The following is a 15380-nucleotide window of genomic DNA, read 5'->3' on the forward strand; positions in this document are numbered from 1 at the left end:
TATCCTAATGTCAGCAATCTAATTAAACTCTGTCTTGAACATACTCAATAACAGCCTCCAAAGCTCTCTGAGGAAGAAAATTCCAAAAATTCACAACCCTTCCTACTCAGCTCAATCTTAAGTGGCCTGTGCCTTATTCTGAGATGTGGGGCGGAATTCTCTGAAAATGGGGCTATGTCCCCACGCCCGCGAGAAAACGAGCGCGAATCACTCTGGACTTTCTCCAGTGATTCTGTGTTTTGAAGGATGCTTGCAGGGCCCCGGAGTGCACAACGCAGCTCCGACTGCCGATACGGGGCCCTGCACTTCCACGCAACATAGCTGATCCACACTGCAAGCCGGCCCCCACAATATAGACCCCCCTCCCTAGATTGCGCGCACCTGCCGATCAGTGCCCCCGATCGTAACTCTGGCCTTCTTGGAGGACCCCCCCCCCCCGGCGACTGATCCCCCCCCGCTTCCCATCAGGGCCGGCACTCCGAGCTCCCGCCGGGTGGAACCATGTTCGAACCACGCTGGCAAGAACTCAGCCAGCTGCCGGAGGAGAATCGCCGCGGGGGCTTCTTTCAATGGCCCACGACCAGCGCTGCATCAACCGTGCACACGTGACCGGCAGCGATTCTCCGGTCCGCAGAGAATCGCAGGAAGGCGTCAGACCCGATCGCGGGTCTGACACCCTTTTCTCCGTCCCTGTGCCGAACGTGATTTTGGAGAATCCCGCCTATGTTCCTTAGTTCTACAACCTCCAACCAAGAGAAACATCCTTCCTGCATCTACTCTGTTAAGCCCTGTAAGAAATGTGTATGTTTCAATGTGGTCACCTCTCATTCATCTCAACTCTATAAAACACAGTCTCAGTCCTCTCAATTTTCATAGGGCTATCCTTCCATCCCAGGAATCAGCCTGATCAACCTCTGCTGTGCTACCTAGACAGCAAGTATATCCTTCCTGTAATGTTCTAGTGCATTTACAATGATTGAATCAGTGCACAAAAGAACATCTAGTTCCAGACTAATCAAATGTATTACAGTATTGTATAACAAGCTGTGGGTTGGATACTACTACTAACGAACTGGAACAATCACACACATAACTAACCACAACGACTTCTCCTACAGACTCCCCCTAGCTTGCAGTCACATAGTATAACTTGCCTGCAACCTAGTGGTCGGAGGTCAAACATATTTACATGTACAATTGCTTATGCATATCACGACACTTCGCTCGGCAAGGAGACCAAAACTGTAGAGAATACTTCAGGTACAGTCTCACCAAGGCTCTATACAACTGGAGAAAGTAATCTTTCCTCCTGTACTCAAATCCTCTTGCAAAAAAGGCCAACATACTATTTACCTTCCTGATTGCTTGCTGAACTTGCATGTTAATTTTCAGTGACTCATGAACAAGGACCCTTTGGTCATCAGTATTTTCTAATCTCTTACCAGAGAGATACATGTCGCTTTTTCATACAAATGTGCATAACTTCACATTTTTCCCCATTATATTCCATCTCTCATGTTCTTGCCCACTCACTTAAGCTGTCTAATTCCCCTTGAAGCCCCTTTGCATCCTCTTCACAACTCACATTACCACCCAGCTTTTGTGTCAGCAACAAACTTGGAAAGATTACATTTGGTGTCCACATCCTAATCATTGATATAGATTGTGAACGGCTGGGGCCCAAGTACGGATCTTTACGGTACCCCACCAGTAACAGTCTGCCAACCTGAGAATGATCCATTTATTCCTACTCTCCTTTTTCTGTCTTTTAACCAATTTTCAATCCACTATTACCCCCTTTCCCGTGTGCTCTAATTTTGTTCACTAAACTGCGGAATACAGGGTTAACGGTAGGGTTCTTGGCAATGTAGAGGAGCAGAGAGATCTTGGGGTCTATGTTCATAGATCTTTGAAAGTTGCCACTCAGTGGATAGAGCTGTGAAGAAGGCCTATGGTGTGTTAGCGTTCATTAGCAGAGGGATTGAATTTAAGAGCTGCGAGGTGATGATGCAGCTGTACAAAACCTTGGTCAGGCCACATTTGGAGTACTGTGTGCAGTTCTGGTCACCTCATTTTAGGAAGGATGTGGAAGCTTTGGAAAAGGTGCAAAGGTGATTTACCAAGATGTTGCCTGGAATGGAGAGTAGGTCTCACGAGGAAAGGTTGAGGGTGCTAGGCCTTTTCTCATTAAAACGGAGAAGGATGAGGGGCAACTTGATAGAGGTTTATAAGATGATCAGGGGAATAGATAGAGTAGACAGTCAGAGACTTTTTCCCCGGGTGGAACAAACCATTACAAGGGGACATAAATTTAAGGTGAATGGTGGAAGATATAGGGGGGGTGTCAGAGGTAGGTTCTTTACCCAGAGAGTAGTGGGGGCATGGAATGCACTGCCTGTGGAAGTAGTTGAGTCGGAAACATTAGGGACCTTCAAGCGGCTATTGGATAGGTATATGGATTATGGTAGAATAATGGAGTGTGGATTAATTTGTTCTTAAGGGCAGCATGGTAGCATTGTGGATATCACAATTGCTTCACAGCTCCAGGGTCCCAAGTTCAACTTGGGTCACTGTCTGTGTGGAGTCTGCACATCCTCCCCGTGTGTGCGTGGGTTTCCTCCGGGTACTCCGGTTTCCTCCCACAGTCCAAAGATGTGCAGGTTGGGTGGATTGGCCATGATAAATTGCCCTTAGTGTCCACAATTCTACGATTAACCTAGGACAAAAGTTCGGCACAACATCGTGGGCTGAATGGCCTGTTCTGTGCTGTATTTCTCTATATCTCTATACCTAACTCTTGTGTGGCACCTCATCAAATGCTTTCTGAAAATCCAAACACACCACATTCACTGACTCCCCCTTATCTATCCTACCAGTAACATCATTTAAAAACTTGAACAGGTTTGTCAAACATAATTTCCTGTTCATAAATCCATGTTGATTCTGCCCAATCCTGTCATTAACCTCTAAGTTATCATATGCTTTGTAATTGATTCTAGCATTTTCTCCACGACCAATGTCAGGCTGACAGGTTTTTACCAGCCGGTTTCCACTTTTCTTAAATAATGGATTTACATTTGCTACCTTTCAATCTACAGGAGCTGTTCCAGAATCAGTAGAATTTTGGGAGATGGCCACCATCCACTATCTCTAAAGTTACTTATCTCAATATTCTGGGACGTAGACCATCAGGTCCAGGGGATTCATCAAATTTCTCCCATTAATTTCTCCCGTACTACCTTCTTACTTACACAAGTTTCTTTCAGTACTTCATTAATATTACTAGTTCCTTGGTTCTCCACTATTTCTGGGAGTTTTTTTGTATCTTCCCCCATGAAGACTGAGACACAGTGTTATATTAGAGGTGCAATATATCTGTACTCATTTGTCTTGCCGAGTTATACTTAATACCGATTATTAAGTTATACCGAGTTATACCGAGTTATACCTAGGGGCTGGTTTAGCTCACCAGGGGCTGGTTTAGCTCACCAAGCTAAATCGCTGGCTTTTAAAGCAGACCAAGCAGGCCAGCAGCACGGTTCGATTCCCGTACCAGCCTCCCCGGACAGGGGCCGGAATGTGGCGACTAGGGGCTTTTCACAGTAACTTCATTGAAGCCTACTCGTGACAATAAGCGATTTTCATTTTCATTTTTCAACTTGATGGTAAACAGTCGAGGTCTTCCAGGTTGATGACAAATTATTTATTGAGTAACAAAATAATATACTTGTGAGTTCTCTACTTTAATACTTTGACTAGTAGTGGAATTAACTAAGATTGAATTAAATTAACAATGAATAAAATACACTACACTCTGAGCTAGTCACACTTCTATTCTCTAGCTACAACACACACAAAGAGAAGAAGAGGAAGAAGAGAGCAGGAAAACTTATATGTCCCTGTTAGTGTTGCCATCTAATGATCATCTGACTGCACATTAACTAATCATGTGTTATCATATACAGAGATTACTACACATTGGATGGAATTCTCAGTTGTCATGACTATGTGCGGTGGTGGGCAGTTCCGGCAGCACCTTTCCTGCTGGCCGGAATGTGCGATCCCGCACCAGATTCAGTACTTTCAACCTCATTAATTATGCACAGATGAGCTCCCCTCCAAGATGGCTGATTCATCCGCCCGCCGTGGCTGGAGAGTTCGAAGGTCCTGGCACCATATTTAATTACCAGTCCAGCACACTCATATCAGTGTCTCCAGCCCAGCTGTCATCCCCAATCCAGAACCCAGAAGCAAAAGGCAAGTAACCTCAAGAAGGAGGCAGTACCAGCTTCCACCACCAGGGCCCTCGAGGCCCACATTCGGGAGTCTGAGCCCACCGGCATGTGCTCACCCCAGGGACAGCTCAAAGCCGCACACCAACCATACCTCTCCAGCCTGGAAGGCTGTTACCCAGGAGGTCAGTACGGCTGCCACCAGCCCGCGAAGCACAATCCAGTGCAGGAAGCAGATGAATGGCCTCACCTGCTCTGCCACGGTAAGTCTTCTCTCAGCTCCCTCCACTATTAAACTCTCAGCATGGCATCAAACATCTACTCTCTTCAGAGAACTCACACATTCAGTCACAGAGGCACATATCGATACTTACTCTCTCAACAGGACTTCCACAGCACCATCATCCCATCTGTCATGTTCCTCACACTTACCCTCTGTCTCCTCTGGCTAGGGCGCACCACACACAGGGGACATTTCACCCAAACTCTGCTCTATCCCTCTGATCACATGTCTTTGTTTTGTCTCCATCCAGGCTAAACTTGCACACACCATGCAAGAGTGAGGGCGAGCTCAGAGCAGGGGACAATCAGCAGAGATCCTTGCCCTCAGAGTGTGAGAGGAGGCTGCTCAGAGCTCACCAGTGAGGACAGGAGTTGCTCATGTGGTGAAGCAGAGCTTGGCCTCTCACAACTGCCTAGTATGGATCTCAGCTCCAATACTTCATCAAATGCTGCAATTTTCACTGAGTGCCATGTATTCAGAATTAGCTTCAGCTCATCCAGTGAACTGTCCTTTTGTATTTCTCAGGTACCAGCAGACCCTGGCCAGCTAGTTAGCCCTGCAGCTCTCTGCGTCTGAGGATGAGGGGGCTTGGGGTGAACCCTCACAGTGTTCACCCACAACCTCCACCAGAACAGACATACACATTGGTGGGACTGAGTCAAAGGCTAGGCTGGGGGTCACTTTCTCGAGAACACCTCTCAGACACGTCCCTGCAGCAGTCATAGGCAGTGACAGCCTAGGTCTCAGGTGCTCTGAGAGCTGCTGGAGAACAGCCACCCACTCAGTGCAAGCCAGATGTTGAGCCTCTAGAACCGGCTGCCTGCTCACTGGTGGGGATGCAAAGGGAGGCAGCGGAACATCAAACAGAGCTTTGAAAGTCACTCATCAGGATAGAGCGCACGATGGATAAGTCTCCCCGCGTTCTATCTGATGTGGCTCCGACATGCGGGTGACTCAAGGCCACCATGGGAAGCTTGGCAACCACCTTAATAATAATAATCTTTATTGTCAAAAGTAGGCTTACATTAAAACTGCAATGAAGACCCTTGGTCCAGCAGATCCTGATGGATTTGCACTTGGTCATGCACTCCATAGTCACAAACCCTGGTGGACGTCATCAGGATTTTGGCCACATGGGGAGGAGATACCTTGACCTCCCTCCATACCCCATGTCCTGCAGGAGTCTTGCAAGGCCCTTTGGCACCCACAGGAAGGATGAGCATCAGCGGTACACCCCCAGGGCCTCCACTCAGGACACTTGATGGGTGTACAGCCACTCAGAGTCCTCTCTGCCTGTACTTTTGAAGCTGCTGAGTTGCTTCTGTCCCTGAACAGGAGACCCTTATAAAGATGGGGATTTCCAGGGCGCAGGCAAACAGGGGACGTCCACCAAGGTCACAGGTGTGGGTGTCAGAGCTGCACCAAGATGTAGATGTAGGGTAAGGAACCTTTTGATGTCACATCAGGGTCACGGAATAAATTTCTGTGAATAAATTTCACTTTTCGATAATCATTCCATGGGTGTACGAATGTAACAGTAGATGAAAGCATTTTGGTTTCGATCTTTGCAGCCCTCATAGTACAAGTTTCAGCATGCCTCACACTTAGAACGTCCCCTTTTACGTTTAACATTCGCGAAAGGTTAACCACAGTGCCACGTCTTACCAGACTCCTGTGTGTTGTCCGGGAGATATGTGTAATTCTTTATTTGGAATATATGATGGATAAGCTCTCAACCTTTAGTCCTCAAGGGGTAGCAATAGTTGAGGAGTGATCATCAGATATTTGACTCTGCACATTTGGGTTTCCTAACCGATAGCATCCCAAAGCAAGTCCGAATTTCCTTTGCGGCAGTTTTTGTATCCTTACATAGCGTAGAAAGCATCTAGGCCCGACTCACATTGTTGTTCTTCCTTAGTGGACTTTAAGTTGACAGAGTGAGAACAATACCGGGATACCAATGATGACAGCTAAGGTCAGATCCTAGAGAGTCATGATCTCTTACTGCCCAAGTGTGAATGTTGGACTGCTCCTCCCAGCGATGGTTCGGCTATTTCCTCAGAAGTCAGAAAATGGCTTGCAGATCCATAGGCGATGTTTCCTGACAATCGGACTTAGTTTTACTCGGAACCTTTCAACTATGAGGGTGTCATGGGCATGCCTCCCACATCAGCCCTCCTCCATGACATCATGACTCTGATATTGTTCCTCAGCATCTCCCTGGGTTTCCTGCACCTCCTCATCTTCATCTTCCGAGGAGGGCTTCTCTTCCTTCAGTTCACTCTCTGGTGTGGTCTCCTTCTCCAAGGGAATCAGTCCCAACTTCTCCAGTCTATCTACGTAACTGAAGTCCTTTATCTCTGGTACCATTCCCATGATTTTTTTCAGTGCTCTCTCCAATGCCTTTTCATCTTGTGGTGTGGTGCCCAGAACTAGATACAATACTCCTGTTGAGCCCAAACCAGTGTTTTATACAAGTTTAACATAACCTCCTTGATCTTGTACTCTACGTCAATTCATAATGAAAATGAAATGAAATGAAAATCACTTATTGTCACGAGTAGGCTTCAATGAAGTTACTGTGAAAAGCCCCTAGTCACCACATTCCGCCGCCTGTCCGGGGAGGCTGGTACGGGAATCGAACCGTGCTGCTGGCCTGCTTGGTCTGCTTTAAAAGCCAGCGATTTAGCCTTGTGAGCTAAACCAGCCCCTAAACCTAAACCTAGGACCCAAGAGAATTTTCTCACTCTGCCTCAACGCCACTTACGCAAAGTGTACTGTATTTGCTTAGTTGGATTGCTGGACTCTGCAGGTGTATGTTGAGCCCCAAGATCCAATGTTCAGAGATCTGCAGACTGGCACGTGTCTAAAACTGAAGAGAAGCGACTTTCGGAGAATTTCTATACATACACACTGTTGGTAAAATTAGGTCTTCCAAAATAAATGTTTTTTTTGTACGGTGTCCTGTTTCTCCAGCTGTAGCAAGCCCCAACAAACTGGCAAGTTTCCAGTCAAACATCCCATTGGAGGGCAGAGAGCTTGTTTCCTACAGGTAAATGATTCCCAGGTTGAGGAGTGTGATCAGGGTCAGCAAAGCAACATCTTTCCAAAAGTATTCCCAAACTAGGGAAATGAAAAGTCCAGGCCAAAGTGTTTTGTCTGGATTCCTAGTTGAACTACTCTGCTATCAATAAGTCAAATGCAGCACATCACTTGTTGCATTCCGTAGAACTCAAGAAAAAATATTTGTGTACTTAACCTCGCTCATTATGGACCAGACTCGACATTCTCAGAGCACAAGGCTCTAATGTATTTTAATTCTCCCATGTATACATGAATTTAATTGATGCAAAAATACACTTGCATATTGGACAACAATGTCCAATTTTAACTTGCTCCAGGTCTCCACTGACCCATGTGGTGCCTGATGTGACCATCAATTCACTCGAGACATGATGGGAAGTAAACTGTGGCTTTAATAGACTTACAATTGAGCCTGCCTGCGTCTAGAAGAACTGAGGGCAAATTCACAAGGCTGCAGCACTTTATACTTCCGGTAGTGGGGGGGGGCATGGGCGGAGCCAAGGGTGGAGCCCTGTACAAGCTCCTCATCTCCCCCTGTGGGCAAAGCCGCGCAACGGCTCACAGACAGAGCCCACAAGGACACAATGCTATACAGTGTGAATTAAGCAATGTACATTCACCACAGTGCCTTTATAAACTATTCATGCCTTGTTCTTGCAGTTTATGACATTAGGCTATTTCAATACTCATTCAAGCGGAATGTATTCACAAGTGGTTAAATAATGCACCTTTGTCTTGACTGGTTAATATTCAGATTAATTTTTCTTTTTGCAAGAGTTTGAAGAGGGGTTTATTGTCTTGCTGTATTTGCCAGATTTTTATATCTTATTCTTCTGCTTTCAGTTCGAAAGCCAAGCAGCAAAAATGATTCAGTAGTTCCTTTTCAAGCTACTTGGAATGAATTCCAATGTTTTTGTAGTACTCTTATCAAAACTACCATTGGACGGCAGAGAGCTTGTTTCCTACAGGTAAATGATTCCCAGGTTGAGGAGTGTGATCAGGGTCAGCAAAGCAACATCTTTCCAAAAGTACTCCTAAACTAGGGGATTGATTTCCCGTTGCTGTTGCTCTGATTAAAACCATTGTGCCTCCTCGAAAAAGTTTGGATCCTGCTCTGCTAAGGGTGACAAAGTGGACCTCCCACGTCAGCTTCAGCTGCAGGTCAAAGATATCCTCTGTAATCCCAGTAAACAGGGCTAAGCTGATGGGCAGTTCATTAAGGACACAGGAGTCCAAACCGAGTAAAAATAAGAACAAAGTTCTATTTGCAAACAGTATATTTACACTCCCCGGTAGACCCCTGCTGGGAACCACTCTGGTCGGTGGTTTCTTACTGGCCGACCTTATATACATTGGGTAATTGAGATACCCTGTCCCTAGCAGGGGAGATCGTACTTCACAAGGAGCACAGGGAAGGCAATCATTTCCATCCCGTAGGCCCCATGCTGGATATTACATTCCTCCCCCTCAAAGTCCATGACCCCCTCGACGAGCAACGAGATGGAGAAGGAGGAGCAGGCGGAGGATGTCGGAGTCTCTTCGTCTCTGATAATGAACATCGCATCACCAGGTGCGAAGTGGCACAGAGGTCAATGTCCTTGCAAATCTTGGTTATGACGCACCTTTGCGCCAATGTCTGGTGAAAGCAAATGCAGCTGAGTACGAAGTCTAAGACCCATTCACATCTCAGCGGGGGCTACCGAGTTACTGCGTGTGGCATGTTGCTCGATGAAAATAGAAATCTTGCCAGTCTATTGCCTGTTATTTTGGATGTCGTTTCCCCGTTTATCCATCTGTACAACACTTTCTGCCAAACCATTCGATGCCGGAGGTGGGTGCGGATGTGGCGAATCTCATTACTCTTCACAAAGGCAGAAAATTCTTCACCGGTGAAGGTGGCCTTGTTATCGGAGACGAGTACCTCCAGGGTTCCATAGGTGGAAAAGGAAATGTGCAATTGCTCGATGGTCGCCCGGGAAGTGATTGTCGCCATCTTGTGGACCTCCAACCGCTTTGAGTGGATGTCCAGGAAAAGAAACATCGAACCTAAGAAGGGACCGGCGAAATCGGCAGGCACATGGGCCCAAGGGCGTCCCGACCACTCCCCAGGGTGCAGGGGCGCTGCCGCGGGGAGCTCCTGGTGCTCCTGGCTGGTGGAGTACTGTTGGGCCAACGTCTCGATATCCGGACCCCATATTCGGAAAATCGTTTCGACACCGCCTCGGAGTTCTGCAAGTGTTCTTATTCCGTGGCCCCTGTGACTAACGCATTGTCCAAGTAAACTGCAACTTTCGGCAATCCACACAGGATATTCTCCATGGGACGCTGGAAGACTGCGCACACCGAGCAGACTCCGAACGGAAGCCAGGTATGTTCACTGAGTCCCTTGTGCATATTAATTGTGATGGACTTCCTTGAAGCTTTATCAAGCTCCAGTGTAGATAAGTATTGCTCATGTCCAATTTTGTGAATGTACAGCCAATGGCAAATGTTACATATAAATCCTCAATGCAAGGTAATGGGTAACAGTCTAACCTCAAAGCCGTGTTCACTGTCAATTTATTGTCTTTGCAGAATAATCCCAAACTCTCCAAACGCTAAGGTTCAGTCTCAACCTTCTCCACTATAGTGTAGGGAACTGCATGGGCGTGGAAATATCAGGGCTGGGCTTCCAGATCCCCTTGTACTTTAGCTACAGTCCCTTTAATAGTAACCAAACCAGGCTGGAAAACCTTGGGGACTTTGCTCAGTATGATCTGTACACAAACCACCAGAGTCCATGTGGAGGATATGCCACCAATCCTACTGCAGCTGGTGTAGCGAATCACGGCCCAACAGGTTAGGGCCATTTTTTTGCACAACAATGAGGGGAAGGTGCACTGACTGGTGCCCATAAACCACCAGAGTGAGGGTGGACACTAGCCATTCCCCTGCACAAGCAATCCAATGAGCCGCCATGTTGGCCAAGGGCAGAGTATGCACTCCTTGCTTGATGAAATCAAAAGTGCTCTGTGCCAGCATGGCGCTCCCATATCAAGCTCCATGTCAGGCATATGACCATTAGCCTGTATCAGAACATTAATAGGAGCCTCACAGAGCACTGCCAAACAGTTCAGCTGTATCTCAGCCTCATCCTCTGCCTCTTCTGGGTCATCCAGATGCAGGGCCCAGCCTTGGGGTTGATGCCTAACTCGACCAGGGCACCTGGAGCACTGGCCTTCCTGCTGCCGGCGAATACACCTAGACCGGCGTACACATGTAGCACACAGGCTGGAATTACCTTCAGCTAAGTTCTAGGATGTTCCACGTCTCGGCGGCCGACTCTTCCCCAAGAAACTAGTCACAGCGGCGTTCAGCCCTTCCGTGGGGATACCAGGTGAGGAGATAGGGTGAAGGTGTGGGCTTGAGTAGGGTGCTCTTTCCATAGGCTGGTGCAGACTCAATAGGCCGAATGGCCTCCTTCTGCACTGTAAATTCTGTAAATTCTAAGAATCGTGAGGAGAGAAGAGGACTCTCCCCTAGTATGGGATGATGACGGGTTACCAAACCCGATTAAAGTTGGTAAGGGACCTTGCCCAGGAGTTGAAAGATCCTTGTTGTGCAACAGCAGTTCGAAAGATGGCGGAGGAGGATGGGTTGTCGTCGACGGCAACTTTGCAAATGGAACAGCTGATGAGTTTCATCAAGGAAGAATTTGGACAACAGCACAAGGAGATGTAGGTGGACTGGTCGATGGCAATTGAGGGTGCCCAGTTGGTACCCAGTTGTGGGTCCCTGGAGCGAGTGGAGAAGCAGCTTGAGGCATAGAATCATAGAATCACAGAATTTACAGTGCAGAAGGAGGCCTTTCAGCCCATCGTGCCTGCACCAGCTCCACCCTATCCCGGTAACCCAGTAATCCCACCTACTCTTTTTGGACACCAAGGTCAATTTTGCATGGCCAATCCACCTAACCTGCATATCTTTGGACTGTGGGAGGAAACCGGAGCACCCGGAGGAAACCCACGCAGACACGGGGAGAACGTGCAGACTCCGCACAGACAGTGGCCCAGCGGAGAATCGAACCTGGGACCCTACAGCTGTGAAGCATCTGTGCTAACCACTGTGCTACCATGACAATGAAGGAGATGGAGAAGACGGTATTGGATCAGAGCAGTCGAATCGCCTCATTCGAGGCCACGTGGGCGACGATGGGGGAGATGTGCAAGGTGCTGCGGGCGATAGTCATCGACCAAGAAAATTGCTCAAGGCAGCAGGACCTGCGTATTATGGAGCTGCCGGAGGGAGCGGAATGAACGAGTGCCACCAATATATGTGTCGAACATGTTCGGGAAGCTGATAGACGAGGAGGTCTTCGAGAGTTCCCCTGAAGTGGATGGGGCCCACTTGTCCTTGATACAGAAGCCGAGGGCAGAGGAGCCACCCCGGGCTGTGATTGTGCTGACGTGTTGTGCCACAAGCGCCACGGGCTGGTCGAATGTTTGCGTATCCGGTGTCACGGGCACGTGAGACTCCAGTTCACTCCAAACGTGTGCTCAGGACGTCAACAATCTGACTGTCTGGTGCTCGATCTCCGTGATATTGTTAGCCCGAGAGAAATAACACATTCATTCAGTATATTGGTTCCGTCTTCAACACCGGCGTCAAATGTATCGAGCCACACAAACAGAGGCATGGGTCCAGAAAATCGGGAAGGTGGCTCAGCTGAATAGGTCGCAGCATTGACAGCAAACCACTTTACTCCTCGTCGCCAGTTTAATAAGGACGCGGGATTCCAAACCGAGTAAAAATAAGAACAAAGGTTTATTTACAAAGATTATATTTGCACTCCCCGGTAGACCACTATAGGGTACTTCTCTGGCCGGGGTTGTCTTACTGGCCGACCTTATATACACTGGGTAATTAAGATACCTTGCCCCTAACGGGGGAGCTCGTACACCGCAAGGAACACGGGGAAGACAAGCATTCCCACCCCATAGACCTCATGCGGGATATAACAAACAGCTTTCCAAAGAGTTTGACAAACATACTAAAATCAGCTCTTATAATTTTATGTCAGTCAGGTTTTTTCAAGAATAATATAATTTTATTATGTGGTCATCAAGGTAATGCAGTCATATAGTGGGTGTGAAATATTTCTCTCACACCTCACATCAGGTCAAGTAGTTGCGGCAGAAATAAATTTTGAATGCTCTTCCCCAGCAGCAACGCACCTTAATTGGACTAACCTATTCAGCAGTAAAGAAATTTATTTTTCCCATTTCAGCAACACTTGTATGGCCTCTTTGAATAACATTCTCCAATTAGGGCAATTTCTCACTGCGGACTTGTCACTGTTCGCAGCGCCACTGAAACTCCCCAAATAAATTTCACGTTGGACATTTTGTTGTCAAAGGCCCATTTTTATTCCTCATCCGACATCACTGAAAACAGAATGGGCCAGATTTTAATGTCAAAGTAACAATCAGGCTGATGGTGCTCCACGTTATTTATGTGTAAACACAACAGCAAGCTCAGCGAAGATATAGATGTGCAGTTAAATACAAATGTCCACAGATTGCTGCCTGTGCTGCGCCACTCTGTCATTAGCTTTGTGAAAAAGACATTATGCTTCGCCTGCACTGAATGTCACGGAGTTGCTGCATTTATGTGGTGGATATATATAAAGACCAGTTAGCTTAACATCTGTGGTAGGGACATTGCTGGAATCTATTATTAAGGAGGTTATAGCAGGAGACTTAGAAAATGTTAATGCAATCAGAGTTAACATGATTTTGTGAAAGGGAACTCATGTTAGACTAATTTATTGGAGTTCTTTGAGGAAGTAACAAGAACTAAGAACAAAGAACAAGACAGCACAGGAACAGGCCCATTGGCCCTCCAAGGCTGTACCGGTCATGATACTAACCATGGCCAAAACCCTCAGCTTCCTTGTGCCGTATCCCTCTATGCCCATCCTACCCATGTATTTGTCAAGATGCCTTTTGAACAATGTTAATGTACCTAGAACATTGTTAAAGTATCTAAGCAGGGTGAATGATGGGAAATCGGTGTGTTTACATAGAACTTTACATAGAATTTACAGTGCAGAAGGAGGCCATTCGGCCCATCGAGTCTGCACCGGCTCTTGGAAAGAGCATCCTACCCAAGGTCAACACCTCCACCCTATCCCCATAACCCAGTAACCCCACCCAACACTAAGGGCAATTTTGGACACTACGGGCAATTTAACGTGGCCAATCCACCTAACCTGCACATCTTTGGACTGTGGGAGGAAACCGGAGCACCCGGAGGAAACCCACGCACACACGGGGAGGATGTGCAGACTCCACACAGACAGTGACCCAAGCCGGAATCGAACCTGGGACCCTGGAGCTGTGAAGCGATTGTGCTATCCACAATGCTACCGTGCTGCCCGTGGTTATCCACAATGCTACCGTGTTGTACTTAGATTTCCATAAAGCAGTGGAGGGAGCATCGGTCTGGGCTCCAATCGGCAATAACCATCGGTTTGTACCTGGAACGCTGGATGGGAGATTTCGGAGATGGCAGAGAGCAGGGATTGAGAGGATGGGGACCTATTTATAGATGGGAGCTTCACCTGTTTGAAGGATTATTGTAAAGAACTCATGGAGTCAGAGGAAACGTAGACAGGGTTCCTAAAGCGCAAATGGGAAGACGAGTTAGTGGGGGAAATAGAGGCAGGTCTTTGGGCGGATGGGTTAAGCAGAGTCAACCCATCCTCATCATGTGCCAGGCTTAGCCTGATTCAGTTTAAGTTCATTCACCGAGCACACTGATGTGGTGATTGTATATCTGTGTAGATGCAATACAACTGAGCAAACGCTAGAGGGAGCACGGGAGAGATATAAATACACACGAACAGGAAATCAGGACACTTCACAGGAACGGGAGCTGGTAGCAAGACACAGACTAGCAGCAAAGATGTAACATTAAGTTAAGCACTGAAGAGAGAACGAACTCACAATAAAGCATCTACTTCAAATTTAAGACTACGAGCTTTATTAAGACACAAGGAACAACACATGGTACCAGAGAACTTCAGAATGCTTACTAGATGATTGCACAAGCTGCAGACACAGAAAGACCAAAATGGCAAGGAAAACTCCTACCGGACATTCGACGTGGCAAGACTTCGCTAATTCGATGATATCTATTGGAACCCCACCTCAGCTGAACACAACCGGTAATTTAAGTAACGAATGGAAAATATTTAAACAAATGTTCGATATATATATCATAGCTAATGATTTAGAAGCAGCCTCAGAAGAAATGAAAATAGCACTGCTCATCGCAGGACATGAAGCGAGAGAAATATATAATTGCTTTAAATACTTGAAAGGTGAAGACAGCACCAAATTAGAAGTAATACTAAAAAAATTTGAAGAGCACTGTATAGAATTTGAACAGTACTGTATGCTCAGAGACCAAACTGCACATGGACTGAGTGATGCAAAACTCAAACAATCATTATCAGAACAGAAAGGGTTCAGTCCATAAATCGCGAGTGAAAAGTCCAGATCGAAAGGAAAAATGAACTTGAACTTTTTACAAAGAAAAGACGCTGAAATCCACTGTAAAATGGCATCTGAGCACCTTTTACAGTCTCCGGGGAATAAAAGACGAAAATCTGCGTTTACGCATGCGCAGGAAACAGAAGCCGCACATGCGCAGTTAAAATCAGCCGTTTTGCGTTCTGCACATGCGCAAGCCATGCATGCGCCGTTAGAAAAGGTTTTGGTCGCGGATCGTTCTGCGCA

Source organism: Scyliorhinus canicula, chromosome 1 (genome assembly GCF_902713615.1).
Source record: "Scyliorhinus canicula chromosome 1, sScyCan1.1, whole genome shotgun sequence".
Lineage (NCBI taxonomy): Eukaryota > Metazoa > Chordata > Chondrichthyes > Carcharhiniformes > Scyliorhinidae > Scyliorhinus > Scyliorhinus canicula.